The sequence below is a fragment of the Mobula hypostoma genome, chromosome 3 (genome assembly GCF_963921235.1).
Source record: "Mobula hypostoma chromosome 3, sMobHyp1.1, whole genome shotgun sequence".
Taxonomy (NCBI): Eukaryota; Metazoa; Chordata; class Chondrichthyes; order Myliobatiformes; family Myliobatidae; genus Mobula; species Mobula hypostoma.
Window position 1 is genome coordinate 63,622,419 of NC_086099.1, and position 16,844 is coordinate 63,639,262.

Sequence of the window (16,844 nt, forward strand, 5' to 3'; positions counted from 1 at the left end):
AACGAGTCACCAGGATGGAGAAGTAACAGAGGAATGACAGGGAAAAACTGGGCTCACTTTGAATTAGAAGCAGAAAGGGAAATAAAGTGTGGGAAAAAAGGCAAATTGAAGAAGTGGCAAAATGTGAAAAAAAGGAAGATCCAAAAGAATCATAACATTTTACTTTTAACATTTTTAAGAACAATCTACCAATTGCAGGAACCGGGTTCCACTGTTCCACTGTACAATTTATTTTAATTAAGTTGATGTTTTTCAGGTTTATAACCTGTATGTGCATGTCGATGAGAATAAAGTTGAACTTGAATCCTCCATTGACTTTGAAAGAACACAATCTCATTAAAATAAAAGCCCTTATGTAATTAGATAATAGCTCTAACTTAGTTTGGGGCTATTACCTAAGTTAAATCACTGATTCTGTGCAAATGCAGCAAGAGGTAATTAAATAGTAATCTGATGAAATACCCAGCCTGGATAATTCTTTATAATGACCCTCAATTTGTTGGTATACCAAAATTTATTGTCCAGGTTTACACTTGACAAGGGGCTTTGGATACAATCAGACTTCAGGGAAACTTTACAAAGGAAGTCAGAACATTTTGGAGATGAAGCATCTGATAATTTGACCAGAACATCCTGAAAACTGGTAAAACACAACACGCAGATACTATAAATGAATGGCAAATGCCAGAAGTAATAACATCTCTATTTCTAGATTATTCCTTTCCACAATGATTCAAATAATCCCTTCTGAAATTCATCATCACTTATTAACGTAGCCACACCCACATCAGCTCCCACATTTCACAATTTACACTAGTTTCAGATGGGATGTGATTTATGCTTAAAATCCTAAAATTAATTAAGGTTAGTGTTTCAAAGCAATTGTTTCATATTTCTTACTGCTGTCTAAAATACATTTCCACTATCCCTAATAACATAAATTATAAAAATAATTTGCATTAAAAGTTGAAAACTTTCACAAGTGAAGTTCCATCTTCTGTTCTTAGTCCACATAACTGAGTCTGAAGTCTTCAAACATTACTTCTTCCTTTGTGCATTGATGAAAGTGATTGCTCCTACTGTGCAGAATCAAGAATCATAATTCAAAATGATGTCCAAGCCAAGCTGAATGGAACTAAAGTAGTTATTTGCATTCTAATGCCCATTCTGCTATCCCAAAGATCTTTATAACTATGGGGATGAAGGGGAACTGCTAAAGAATAGCTACAATGAAAACTGGGCTAAGCTGCAAAGTAGACATAAGCTCATTCCTCTGTTCTGTTGGTTCAGGGTTCAGGCACACACTCAAACAGACACACTTCATTCTCCTTTTTAAACAACATACTCATCCAAGGTATCCTGAAACTTACATAGTAACAATATAAAGATTACAATATACAGTAGTGGATTTCAGTTAATTGGGCCATCAATTAATCAGGGTAGCCACTTATTTGGAACAAATCTTAAAGAACAAAATCTAATTAAGAAAATGGCCAGGATTCACATTTGTTTATTTGGGACATTATGCCGCTTAATTGGGACAGGAGTCTGTTGCTGAACAGTTTCCAACTAACGTTGTTTGCATGCACTTGTGCGTGGCCGTTAGACACTACACCATGCTGAGAGTGAAGAGTTTTTAAAACAGCATCAGTTGCATGTGTTTGTATTTTTTAGAAAACAGTGATTTTTGTCACTGATAGTTGACAAACAAAAAGCAAAAAGACAACTTAGAATTGATTTTCTCACTGCATTTTCAAGCTTTCAGTCTTGAGATGCTAGAAATGGCTGGGAGTGAAAATGAAACAATTTCACTACTCCAACAAGGACTACGAAGAATTTTAAGGTATCGACAATCATCTTGAATATTACAATGAAAATGAAGATTTGGAGGATGTAATCTCAAAAGCACTGTATGAAGGCAGACTATTATCTGTACTAAGTGTCTGCATTAATATTGTTCATTTACAGTCAACCAAAAGAACACAGAAGCGGACACTGGATGAATTCCTCCATCGATAATCATTAGGATCTATTACACAGTTTAATAGTACTATTGATAATGTTCTAATATGTTCCGTACTTCATTTAAATAGATAATTTTTTTATTCAGTTAAATGGTAGCTTGTCTTTTTTATACCTTTTTTCCATGAAACCAGCTAACTTGGGCATTTGCTTAATTGGGCAAAAAGATACTGGTCCTGATGTGTCTCTAACCGGAATCCAGTGATCTTCCCCTCCATCTATTTTCATATTGTCTGCAAACTTGGCCACAAAGCCATCAATCTGGTCATCCAAGTCATTGACATTTAACATAAAAAGCAGTCCTAACACAGCTCCTGTGAAACACCACTATTCACCGGCGCCCAAACAGAAAAGGTTCCCTTTATTCCCACTCTTTGTTTCCTGCCAATCAGCCAATGCACTATCCATACTAGTATCTTTCCTGTAATACCATAGGCTGTTAACTTATTAAGCAGCCTCATGTGCAGCACGTTATCAAATACCTCCAAGTACACAACATCCACCCATTTTCCTTTGTTTATCCTGCTTGTTATTTCTTCAAAGAATTCCAACAGATTTGTCAGACAAGATTTTTCCTTGAGGAAACCATGCTGACTACAACCTAGTCTCCAAGTGCCTCCAAGTACCCAGAAACCACATCTTTAACAATCATTTCCAACATCTTCCTAACCACTAAGGTTAGACTAATTGGCCTATAATTTCCTTTCCTATAGGCAATTGGCCTATAATTGCCTCCCTCCCATCCTGAAGAGTGAAGTGATATTTGCAAATTTCTGTTCCTCCAGAGTCATGCCAAAATCAATTGATTATTGAAAGATCATTACTAATGCTTCCACAATCTCTACAGCCACCTCCTTCAGAATCCTAGGGTGTATATCACCTAGTCCAGGTGACTTATCTCCCTTCAGACCTTGCAGTTTCTCAGGAAGCTTCTCCCTAGTATTGGCAGCCTCACACACTTCTGCACCCAGACACACTCGAATGTCCGACATACTGTGAGTATCTTCCACAGTGAAGACTGATGCAAAATACTTAAATCATGTCATCCGTCAATTCCTTGTTCCCCATTCCTGTTTACCCTGCATACCTCGGACTTTAGGTACAACACCGAGTCATGTCATCTGTAGAAATTGTCTGAATATTCAGCAATAGTTGGGCGTATAAAGGGAAGAGGGGAGGAAGCATACAGGGCCCTGGTGGAGGACTTTGTCAAATGTTGCAAACTGAATCATCTGCAGCTCAAAATCAGTAAGGCAAAGGGGTTGGTGATGGACTTTAGGAACCTCCACTGTTCCCTGCTACTATTGATGGTGAGGACTTAGATGTGGTGAGGACCTACAATTCCAGGGGGTGCACCTGGATGACAAACTTGAGTGTAACACCAACACAGAGGCTGTGTACAAGAAGGGCCAGAGTTGCCTCTACTTCCTGAGGAGACTGGGGTCCTTTGGAGTATACAGGACTCTCCTTCACATGTTTTACTAGCCTGTTGTCACCAGTACAATCTTCTATGTGCTGGTGTGCTGGGGCAATGGCATCAACATGGGTGATGCCAACAGGTTCAATAAACCGATTAGAAAGGCTGGCTCTGTTACAGGGATCAAACTGGACACACTGGAGGCTGTGGGAGAACAAAGGACCCTACGGAAAACCCTGGCAATTCTGGACAATGTTTCTCACTCTCTCCATGCCACCTTGGCTAAACAGAGGAGCACTTTAGTAACAGACTAAGACAAATGCGCTGCTCTAAAGAGCGCTATATGAAGTCACTCTTACCCGCCGCCATTAGGCTTTATAATGAGACAACCCAGAGCTGGGGAAGTGATGACCTCTCCTGTTAGACAGTTTGAGGAACTTATTTTTTATTCTTTCTTACTTCTCTTCTAATATTTGTATAACTATGCACTTGTAATGCCACTGTAATACCTGTGACTACATGGCTTTCCTCCGGTTGCTCTGGTTTCTCCCCACATTTCAATAATGTATGGGTTCGTCAAGGTGTAGGCATGCCTTGTTGTCACTTGTGGGCTACTGCCAGCTCATCCGCAGATTATGTGGATGCCAAAATGATGCATTTCACTGTATGTTTCACAGTGCATGTGACAAATAATCTTTAAATCTTTTCCGTATCGATTCTTATGGCCAATTTAGTCCAATTATAGTGCAAAATGCAAATTTGAGAACACTTTAGACCTAATGTCAAGGTCTTCAGCAATTTTCAAAGTGCCACACAATTGTCATATTTCCAGATGCAATCTTTAACTTGTGTAGAGTTAACTAATTGACAGAGAAGAGCTAGAAGCAAAATAACTATCCTCAGTACCCCAATTTAGGTGGAGGAGATTCCTTGTTGATGTGGGATAATTATTTTATATTAAACTAGCTTTGTCTGTAAAGCCTCTGTGGGAGAACAGCCTATTGAGACACCTCATCAAGGTTCAGATCTAATTTGGAAGTTACATGAATACAGTACCAGACAGAAACCTGCAATGATACAACTATAACAGAGCAAGAAGTCAACATCCTCAACAGGTGAGAAGAAGTGACATAAATTAAAGTTCATCTTTTTTCATTCATGCTTCAAGACTTTTTAACTGGCAAGAACTTAACAAAATGTAACAGCAACTGGTTAAAGACGAGAGCTTGACATTGAATTGTACTTCACAAGTGGTAGGCTCCAGCCTCTGGTGACAGGTACATTCTACCACTGACACATAAGAAGGGCTATAGAATTTAACACCATTGAATCAAACTACCATTTTATAATTGAATCAAACTACCATTTTATTTCAGGTACTTGCCCTTAGCAAAGCTATGAACAGCTTAAAAATAAAAATATAAAGCCAAAGAATAAGGTACCTAGCACCAATAAGTAACGTGATAAGTCTGCGAAGCTCACGGCCTCAAAACTCCACAAAAACTTTCAAAACGAGCAACTGAGCTAATTCTGTTTTGCAACACTCCCTTCTCAGATTTATTATAATGAAAATCCCTTTTATAGTGTCACTGAGTCAAAGTTATAGAGCACAGAGCAGGCCCTTCGATCCACCTAGTCCATGCTGAACTGTTATTCTGCCTAGTCCCATTGACCCACACATGGATCATAGCCCTCTGTATCCCTCCCATCCATGTACTTATCCAAACCTCCCTTAAATGTTGAAATCGAACCCACACCCAGCACTTCCACTGGCAGTTCGTTCCCCCTTGGGATCCCCTTAAATACTTAACCTAATCTGGTCCTTCAAGAGAATGACGAGGTGGGCATTATATTAAGAAATCAGGCCAAATATTGGCAATTCAAAATTACTAGAATCCTTTACACATGCCGGTAAAGTGGGGGCACACTTGGTGGCAGTAGCCTCTCTGAGTCCAAACAAAGGTGTAACTGTTTGTGATTTATCTCTTTTTTATGATCACACAAGACTGCTAAATATTAACAGCATCTAGTACTGCAGTTCTACCTCACTAGCAAATTGTTCAGAGGTGGTGCACAGTCCAAGAAACAAAGAAAGTGATTGTTTTTCTTGCGACCACAAGACCCTGTTGCACATTGGTAATGTAGAATACGACAAGTCCAGTTCATTGGTAAGACCGACAGCAGGTAAGCTGTTTGGCTTCAGTTGCTGCACGGTGCACGTTCTCATGCAGTGGGGTTGCCCGCTGTAGCCTCACAGGGGAAAAGATGTGTGGGAGAGAGCAGAGGTGTGGCAGACATGCAAGAGTTCTAGCTGGGTTGGGGCTGGCCCCTCCTGTTGGTTCTGCTCTCTATTGTTCAATCAGTGGAAGACAAGCTGGATTACGTTCATCTGTAGCTGCTTTAGTGCGAGATGAGGAACTGCTGAGCACTTGTTCTTGCAGAAACATGGCTTCAGGACAACATCCCATGCACCATCAATCTACAGTTCATGACACTCAGGTACTTGGGCGATATATATTTTTTGTGACTATTTTTTTTTGCTATTTTAATTACAAGTGTTCTCTGTATGACTGTCGGTACTGTGTTTTGCACCCTGGCCTCTGAGGAATGCTGTTTCATTTGTCTGTACTCATGTGTATGGTTGAATGACAATTAAACTGGAAGTAAACTGAAAATCCTTTAAGACATTCCTTAAAATATGCACTTGGCCAAGTTTTTGGTTATCCTCTCTGATAACCTTTTTCGTGCTCGTGTCAATTTTTGTTTCATTGTCTTTGAAGCTCATGGAGACAATTCGCTTTGGTAGAACCATTCTATATGTAACAGTTATTGAAACTGTAGTTAGAATGGTGGTGATTAAGTGAGGAGGGCATTTATGCGCATCAAATAATCTTACATGCGATTAATTAGATATAGAATGATAACTCAGTTAAGAAAATGTACGGAATAACGAGGTGCCAGGTAAGCCAGTGAATTTAGCTGCAGATTGCTCTAGTAATGTGCTTACACAGGTAACACACTCCAAACTACTTTCTATATGGTAAAAGACTAGTCTTTCACACTTCTTGGCAAGCACAACATTACTCTTCTTCTCTCCCCCCTCCAAGTTCAAACATTAAATAGCTATTCATTACTGATCCTTGCTGTTTTTCCATGGTTGGAACTTGGTTTGTTATGGTTTGTCCACGTACCACTACATAGACACATTATCCATGATCAGATATAAACCACTCAGATTCAACTTTCACCTGAGGCAAAGAGAAACTAAAGAAAATGTTTTGAGCATTTGAACCTCAACAAGATCCAAAACAAAACAAATGAAACTTGAAACCTTTTACAGTGACACAATGGTTAACAATTTCCCATCACTTTCTGCATAGCAGTATATTAAAAATAAGGGTTAAACTTCTGGTCAGTGTTGACAAAGAGTCAAATTTACTCTCAATAGTCAGAGGTATATCACCATCTTCTGCAATCTTATTGTGAAGGTACCCCCAGATATTTCAGAAAAGAGATAAATTCCTGGATTTGGATTAGTGATGGAGTAAAGCTAACATCATCTTCCACTTGGTGTAGTGTATGACGTAGATAAGTGCTGTTAAATATAAGCAGTATACAATTAGAACTAACTCAGTGGGTTTCTAATTAGTAAAGAAAAACAAAATACATTACAGCTCTTTAGCTAACAGAAATTTGCCCTCACAGACTCACAGGTTACTGCTCAAAAATTCGAAATATTGAATAAAACTTGCTCTCGCAAAATTTCTATGGAAAAATGATTAAATAGATAAACACTTTTTTTTTAAACTCGCTTTCTTTGACAAGTGTGCAGATGACTTGGCTTTGAGTCACAGAAAATTTGTGATACGAGCTGTTTTCTAGGAACGCAAATTACCTTCATCACCAACCATACAAGACAACAATTAGCCTTTTGACCCTAAAACACATTTTCATGCTAAGTTGTAACCAGAATGATGAAGTTTCTTTTCATCATTATATATTCTTTATTTCACGAGGAAATGTGATGGACCTTTTTGTAATAAAAACATCTATGCGGTATAAATATTTACCTGGAGTATATAAGCTGCAGCAAGTTGTAAACTCATCATGGGCACTAACCTCCCCAGGAAACCTTCAAGGAGCGATGCCCCAGAAAGGCAACATCCATCGTTAAGAACCCCCATCACACAGGATATGCTCTCTTCTCATTGCTAGCATCAGGGAGGAGGTGCGTGAGACTGAAGGTGCGCACTAAATGATTCAGGAACAGCTTCTTCCTCTCTGCCATCAGATTTCTGAATGGACATTGAACCAGTGGCACTATCTCACTAGTTTTGATTTTTTGCAAAACTTATTTAACTTAGGGGGGGGAAGGGAACGTCGACACAGACCATGAGAGGCCTGCGTTGGGCATTTTCATGTCTTACAAGGCGCAGATTGGAAGTCTGTGTGGGGCGCCACTCCTCGAACAGACTAGAGCAATGTGTGATTAAGTGCCTTGCTCAAAGGCACAAACACGCTGCCACAGCTGAGGCGCAAACTAGCAACCTTGAGGTAACTAGACAAACGCCTTAACCGCTTGGCCACGTGTCCAACACAACTTCACTTTATTTAACTTAACTTTGTTTAAAACATATACTTTTGCTACAGTTTTTATTATGTATTGCAATGTACTGCTGCTGTACAACAAATGCCAGGGATATTAAACCTGATTCTGACTTTTCCATATTGTACATTTCACAATATCGCGTTGTTCCAAAGCACTTTACACCCAAGAATTTTTTCTTAAGGTGTAATTACAGATATAATGTAGGAATCAAGCCAAATAATATTACACTGCAATTTCCAAACTGCTAAATCTGTTTTCTTTCGACAGATGCTGTCTAATCTACTGAATCCTTCCAGCACCTTTTGTTTCTATTTCAGATTTCCAGCATCTGCAGGGTTTTATTTTTGAGTACTAAGCTTCAAATTTGTTCATATCTAGATAATGTGATTTCAGAGAAAGCATTTCATTGGAGAGGTGTGGGCCTTGGAGTGCTTGGGACTTGGAAGGGGGAGGGGAGAAATGATTCCTTGGTCTTCTTCAGAATAACGACACTTGAACATATTTGCTCACATGAAAAGCCAAACAAGGCAGTGATATTTCATCTAAAAGATACATGCAAGTCTAAAAAGTTTAAGCCTTTAAGAAGTACAACTGCAGCGAAAATGGTGCCAATCACCAATATATGGCACCAACATCACCATGGATTAAAATATGGAAAAAGTTCAAAATAACATAATGTGAGTTTATTTCTCAAAAATACATACTTTACTATTTTGTCAGTTACATGCCAGTGTCATATGTGCACAGAAATAGCTTGTTTATGAGAGTACCTAAATGTAACATAAAGGCCTTGGTACCAATGCCCCTAAACTGGTCTCGGGCTTTTTAACTTCATACTATCCACTGCATCTACCAGGTAGGAGTATTAAACAGAGTAGTATAATATGCCACTTGAAATGGGTTGCTGTAATTCAGCAAGTACAATCAGCTGCAGAGCCTTTTGTAAACATAATCCTGATAGTTATTGAGAAGAAAATACAATGCCCTTCATGTACCTTTCAAAACACCCCAGAGTACCTTTCCCCACAATGAAACACACTTACAGCAAAAAGTCTCAGCTACTATATAGGAAATGTGGCAGCCAATGTATTTACAAACAATAATGAGATTGCGACAAGATTAATCTGCTATAACGAATTTTGTGATGTTTAAAACATTGTACACAATTTTGTTGTACTGCTACTTCAGCATAGATCAGTTCTGCCAAACGGGCCTTTCAGATCTTTAATTAAGAAAGAATTTTCAGCAAGGTGCTGATCATGGGAGCTACAGTCATGTAGCGGTTTGTGCTATCCCATCTGATTAATTACAGACAGGCTTTATTAAGCAAGTGGCGGATTGTTCCTGTTTACAGATAAAACCAGCAAGTTAGTTGCTATTGCAAAATGTGCATCAAATACTGCCAAAATATGCAATAGTATGGAATTTTCACGTAGCCTTTTGTTCTCTTTGTAATGTAAATGATAAGTCATTGTCAATAAATTTGAATTCTTAGCAACAATGCCTATTGGTCACAACATAGCTTAGACACAATTTGAGTACTGGACCGAACTGAAATCAAAATTTAATCTGATGGGCCAAAGTGTACTAACTAAAGTGGAAAATTTAGAAATAAAAGTACTTTTCACAATCCAAAACTGTTGTTTCCTTCACAATTAAATTCCGCTACTAAGTTCAGGCATGTCAAATCTTCCAAACAACTGGACCTACACTGCATGCCATCAAAAATATTAAAATACATCTGTCGCATTCACCATTTCAATAGTCATTTTATACATTTATTTATTTATTAGCGATACAACTCTGAATAGGCCCTTCCAGCCCCTTGAACCACGCTGATCAGCAACCCCCGATTTAACCCTAACCTAATCAAGGGTCAATTTACAATGACCAATTAACCTACAACGGGTAGATCTATGGACTCTGGGAGGAAACCAGGGAACCTGGAGAAAACCCATGCATTTCATGGGTGTACAACCCACGGATGTACAAATCCCTTACACAGAATGCCGGGATTGCACTTTGAACTCCCACGTCCTGAGCTGTAACAGCATTGCATTAACCACAGCGTGACAGTGGTGCCTATGATCAGCACCTTGCTGAAAATTTGTACTTGTAAATGTACATCCTTTAATTAATTTGCATAAACAAATTTGATTTATAATTTAAATTTTTAATATTTACTATCAATTTGTAATCCAGGGAGCGGGAAGCGCAGAATCAAATATCGCTATGATGATTGTACGTTCTAGTATCAATTGTTTGGCGACAATAAAGTATAAAGTATAAATCCATAATATCCATCATATTAAGATTTGGAGAACAGCACATATGGATTGTAACAGAGGCAGTTGAGAAAAACGACCCAGTTTACATTAGAAAAACTGCTCAAGTTACACTCGTGCTACAAATGACTGACTCCCTCTTAAAAACTACTACAGTTTCAAATATGTGCCATAGCAAAGTTTTCCTAAGCAATGAAAATCATTACTAACACTATCTGACTTAAATGAAGTTACATGCTCAAACCACAAACTTACTTCCTGTATCACGATGTAAGCTTCTCTAAAAATTCACCTAGTCTGAACTGGTTTCTGGCTTGCAATAAACAATTTAAGATTGGTTAAAAGTAGCACTTTTTGACTCAACCTGCACTGAACAACATTAGACTGGAAAATACTGCATTTGGGCTCTTCTAATTCTTATCAGAGGAAGATCACTTAACGATACCATTGTGAATATTTGTTATAGGAACATACTTTAACCCCATCCCCATACAGCTTTGGATAAGCCTCTGAACTTTGTGTAAACTCAGCTGATTCTGCAATCCTACAACACAGGGGAAATGATGCCCTTGGGTTATCAGAGGAACTTCCAAAACTACACCAATAGAGCAACGGCTCCAAATAGATCTGCCCAATTATACCAAATAAAGTGGATGAAAGCTCGAGACTTACAGGCACAGGCTAAAGTCCAGTCTTCTGCTCAACCAGATGCTGTGATTGTCTACTCCCCATGGCATTTAACAGGGCAACACTGACTTCCGCAGACAAGTCAAATCGAGTTTATTCTGCTGTGCACAAGTACAATGTAGTACAGGTGCAATGAAAGGCTTGCTTCCTGCAACATCACAAGCACACAAGTACAGATGACACACAGAATATAAATTGTACAAGACAGTGAAGAGAAGGAAAACTGCAGAATAGAAAGATATATAATCATAAGCATTCTCATGGTTTAAATTTTGATTTTTTAAATATTTTTATACAGTATTCATTCTGTTCACAGTCAATTAGGACAACACTGAGTCAGAGGACAGGGCTTCACGAGCTGTCAAGGCTTTTCATGGAGTGGAACCAGACATTAATGCTCAGAAAATCGCCTCGGCCTGCCACCACACAAGAAAACATATGCTTCAAGGTCAGGTGACTGGCAAACATGAGCAGCTTGTTGCTCTGAGGGAGACTTTTAAAACCAACCTAAGCGCCTTGTAAAATCACTCTAAAATGTGTTGTGAAACTGCAGAACAAAACACTACCAATCTGCTCTAACAAGTGAGGAACTGTTCAGACATGCCTTTCATTCCCTCAGAAAACTGCAGAACTAACCAACTGTACAGCAAGAAAACAACAAGGAAACAGCAGATGTGCTGGAGGGTCAGACAATGAAACTGTTAATATTCTAGATCATTGACTCTTCACTGGACATTAGAGGAAGGCCGTCAATCCAAAATGTTTCTCTCTCCATAAAAGTCTGAACTGTTAATTGTTTCAACAATTTCTGGTTTTATTTCAGATTCACAGCATCTGCAGTGTTTTTAAGTATCAGCCAAGGAAAACAGCCTGTCATAAATGGAGAAAGCCAAATACTTTATCTGTATACATTATCACACAGATCCTGTTCGAACAATCTCATTGAACCTTTAAAGAGGGACCAGGTATATTAATGAGGGCAGTGTACTAGATGAGTTTCACATAGACTTCAGCATGGTCTTTGGCAAGATCCCACATGTGTGACTGATCCAAAAGGTTAAGGCCCTTGGGGTCCAAGGCAATTTGTTAAACTAGGTCCAAAACTGGCTCAACATTGTGAGGCAGAGGATGATGATAGAAGATTGTTTCAGTGATTGAATGCTGTGACTAGAATTATTCCTCAGGCATTGGCGCTGGGATCTTCGCTTTTAGTAATATATGTGAACAGATGACACAAATATTAGACGAGGAGTAAGAAAGAATAAGAAAATAAGTTACCTCAACAGTCTAATGGGGGGGGGGTCATCACTTATACTCTCCAGTTTAAAACAATAAGTGCTTAAAAGATCTTACTATGCTTGACAGAGTAGATACTGGGACAATACACTTACTAACAATGTCTAGAACCAGAAGCCACGAATCAAGCATTCAGTACTGAAGCAAACATAAACTTCTTCACCTAATCATGGAGTGCTCCATCCAAATGGATAATGGAGGCCAAGTATACTTGTGGCAGAAATCAGTAGATTTTTGAATATTAAGGGAAGCAGAATCATGTTTATTATCACTGACATATGTCATGAAATTTGTTGTTTTGCAATAGCAATATGGTAGAAAAACATAAAATTACTATAAATCACAAAAAAATGGGGCAAAGAAAGGAATAATGAGTATGTTTATGGACTGTAAGGAAATCAAATGATGGAAGGGAAGATGCTGTTTCTAAATTATTAAGTGTGGGTCTTCAGGTTCCTGTACCTCTTCCTAAATGGTAGTGATTAAAAGAAGGCATGTCCCTAATGGTAAGGATCCTTAGTGATGGCTACTGCCTTCTTGAGGCATTGTGTCTTGATGATGTCCTCAGTGGTGAGGAGGATTGTACCTGTGATGGAGCTTTCATGCCTTCTTTGTGATTACATCAATATGTTGGGCCCAGGACAAATTCTACAAGATGTTGACACCCCAGAACTTGAAGCTGCTCATCCTTTCCAATACAGACCCCTCAATGGTGTGTTCTCTCAACCTCTCCTTCGTGAGGTAATGTAGGACTGGTGCACAAAAGGGCATTGAGGCAAAAGACCACGATCAATAGCTTTATCTTCTTCTACCTAACTTAGGGGCTCAAAATATAGTAGTGATAGACCAAAACCCCAAGGAAGGTCAGCTAGATCAGTGGCCACCAGTACAAAACAACATCAGTGAGCAAATGAATACACCACAAGGAGCACTCACTAAATCATAGAGGGAAAGTTAGATGTAACTAGGACCATGTAAAGTACCTTCATGCAGCACTCTCAACCTACTTGATTTTGAATTAGAGTACTTAGGAACCTTCATGTCTAATGGCAATGGTACCAGCATCCCATTTTATTATGCACAGTGGATAAATCATTCACATGTTCTGACATTTGTCCCAAGTCAATGTAAACTGTGCTACTGGAAATTTAAGGGTTTCTATAGGTGCGGGAAATCTTGAGTAATACACACAAAATGCGGGAGGATCAATGAAAAACTACACACAAAGACAGACAAACAACTAATGTACAAAAGACAAAATGTGCAAATCCAAAAAATATTGAATAAGTAATAAATAATATTAAGAACACGAGTTGTACAGTCTTTGAAAGTGGGTCCGTAGGTTAGTCATATAGGTAGTTATATAAGTTCACATTATCTAAGTCTTCCAGTCATGACAACATCCTGTTCTCTTTAAATCTTACTGATATATTTCCTATAGGTAGGTGACCAGAACTGCACGCAGTACTCCCAAATTAGGCCTCACCAACGCCTTATACGACTTAAATACAACATCCCAACTCCTGTAATCAGTATTTTGATTTATGAAGGCCAATGTGCCAAAGGCTCTCTTTATGACCCTATCTATCTACCTGTGACACCACTTCCAAGAAATTATGTATCAGTATTCCCAGATCCACCTGTTTTACAGTACTCCTCGGTGCTCTACCGTGCAAGTCCTATCCTGGTTTGTACCCCTCAGTGCAAAAACTCATACTTGTCTGCAATAAATTCCATCTGGCATTTTTCAGCGCATTTTTCCAGGTGATCCATATCCCGCTGTAAGCTTTAATAGCCTTCCTCGTTGCCCACTCAGTGTTGTTGATCCGGTTTACCACATTATCATCCAGAGCGCTGATACTGATGACAAGAAGAACGGTTGCAGCACCGGTCCCTGTAGCACAGGCCTCCAGCCAGAGAGGCAACCATCTCCGGCCACTCTCTGGCTTCTCCCGCGAAGTCGGTATCTACTACCTCATCCTGAATGCCAAGCGATATAACCTTCTTGACCAACCTCCCATGCAGGATATTGTCAAAGACCTTACTAAAGTCCATGTAGACAGCATCCACTGACTTTCTTTCATCTACTTTCCTGGTAACTTCCTCAAAAAACTCCATAAAATTCCGTGGCTAGTACTCAAGTGTCCTTTTAAAGAACTGGTGGAGCCATAGTCATTGGGATCCACATTAACAATTTAAAAATCGATTTAGTAATTTTTTGGGAAATGACCGTGGAAGATCTCACACCAAAGAAAATCATATGCTCCACATAGAGAAATGCAGAACCGTCATCGTCAAAAAAATAAGTCCCACAGAATGTCATAATGATTTTATTTTGGATCACTAGGGGTATGGCAGACAAGAGAGATGAACTTCTCAGTTAAATGATATTTTAGTTAAAACTATGCAAGTAAGGTACACAGGACTTAGGACCATTCCATTACAATCTAATTCATTGCCTGTACACTTTAGTTAAAAAAAAACGGATTTTGATTTAGATTAAGCCCAAAGTCCTTAAATGATGTGCCCGGTAGAAAAGTATATTTTAAAACCGCGACCAATTGAGAGAGCGAAAAAAAATCAAAGGAATTTATCACTGATTTCCTATAGGTCAGAAAGGGTTGTTCTTTCATACTTTCCGTTGCTATTTCCAATACAGAATTAACAAAGAGACCCACACTCACCGGCTGTGTGTGTCCATTACAACAGAATCGTGCAGCACAGGGTGAGCTGATTATAGCAGTAATCCTTCTGAAATGTCTTGTTTATTCTTTGTTGAACATTTGAGTTTGGTAATTGAGCAGAAAGCCCCGAAATTCACACCACATTCACTTTCACTACAGGCACTTCACTCATTTACTCTGCTGGATGGAAGTTCCACCCAGGCCAACTCAATCTATCCTAACCCCCGATCGCGAGGAAGAGCCAGACACCTTAATCGTGCGCAGAATATTTGATGACGCGAACGTCAGCGACAGAAATTCTCTAAGATTTCTCAGGGGATGAAAGGTTACAGACGAGAATAGCTCCTGGCTGATAAACAAACATTTCAATTTCAATGGAAATAGCTTGAAAAATATCAAAGTTAAATGCAATTTAAATCAACTCTTTCTAGCGTCTCAATTCAATTCTTATTAGTCGTAAATGAAAATGAAAGGAAATGCAAATACAGGAAATAGGAAATAAAGCGTTTTTATTCTCCATTTTTGGTAAATGTTTTAATGTTGATCTACTTTGCCCCCCCCCCCAGGTCCCTGCCTTATGATTTCATTTTGAGAAAAATAAGCCAAATTGCAGCCGTGCACGTGTGCAATTTGGCTGAAACATAGCCATTCTTTTCATCACACACAATTCAAGTGGATGCTTCTATATATTCCTTTTGATTATTGCTCGTGGTACAATCTGAATACCATTGTATATATTCATCTGTCGATCCCTTTTGGAGCATAATTTTCAACATGAATGTTTAATAAATTTTATTTAATTACATATTGCATTTTATCACAAGATAATTTATTTGCCAGTACATCATCACAATGACAAAGAACAAAAAAAGAAATCGGGATAATATAAAGTGACTGGAGTCTTCTGATTCCACCCAGTTTTACAAGAATGCATTATTTTTTCTTGACTCAATATTCTCAGAAAATTTGTAATCTAGCTAAAATACTCAATGTGTTTTATTTCCCCAAACATCTTATCCCATCCGGTCTTGAATATGAGATGTTGTGGTTCTGTGATTGTTGGAATATAATAATTTTTTTCATCTGAAATGTTAATCATCACATAAACTAAACGTGTCATGAGGATAAAACAGACTGGCAATCAAGGTTGCTTTGTCAATTTCCATTCCCAAATGAAGTGACTAAATCCATTTTTCTAAACATATTTGCTGTCCCGTTAAATGGTCTACTGTATATATTTTTCACAACTAATATAAATAAAAACATGATTCATTGCATGAATGTGCACTTTCTGATGTTATACCATACAGTTGTGAAATAACTTATTCATTAGGGTTAACTTCTAAGATACAAAGATACAAAGATTAAAAAAAAGAAAATTGTATCTCTTTTTTCATTAGAAGCACAGCAATTCCAGAGGGTAGGCCATGGTACTTAAAACCATGAAATTAAAAGATATTTACTTAAAAGTAGTATTCACAAGTTGTGATGCAAAGATTGAGAAATTATAAATGAAAAAAAGAAAGACAGATTAAACATCACCATCCCTGACTTCAGAATGTTCCAAAATAATATATAACTAATAAAGTACTTTTGGCATCAGCACTGGACTTTGAGGCCAATGGTCCTGGGTTTGAATCCGGCCAGCTCCTTGCACACTTTCCATCCATTCTAGTGATCATAATATGATTCAGTTCAGTTTCAAATTTGAAAAGGTGAAGCTCATATCAGGTGTATCGATATTTCAGTGGAACAAAAGAAATTACAGTGGTATGAGAGAGGAATTGGCTCAAGTCGATTGGAAAAGTAAGCTAGATGGAGGGACGGTAGAGCAAAATTGGATG

The 16,844-nt window shown here is 38.4% G+C and overlaps 1 protein-coding gene across 3 annotated transcripts in view; it reads right to left on the minus strand.

Annotated features, from left to right (window-relative positions):
- LOC134344049 (phospholipid-transporting ATPase VD-like) overlaps positions 1-15,381 on the minus strand; it is a 161,614-nt gene extending 146,233 nt beyond the window's left edge. The window contains exons 1-2 of one of the 3 annotated variants that reach the window (XM_063043204.1): positions 15,001-15,381; positions 11,006-11,168 (exon numbers count right to left, since the gene is read on the minus strand). The gene's annotated coding sequence lies outside the window, so the exon portion shown is untranslated. The remainder of the gene's footprint in view (positions 1-11,005; positions 11,169-15,000) is intronic. The other 2 variants (XM_063043201.1, XM_063043202.1) reach the window with 2 other exon arrangements.
- Positions 15,382-16,844: the final 1,463 nt, after the last annotated feature.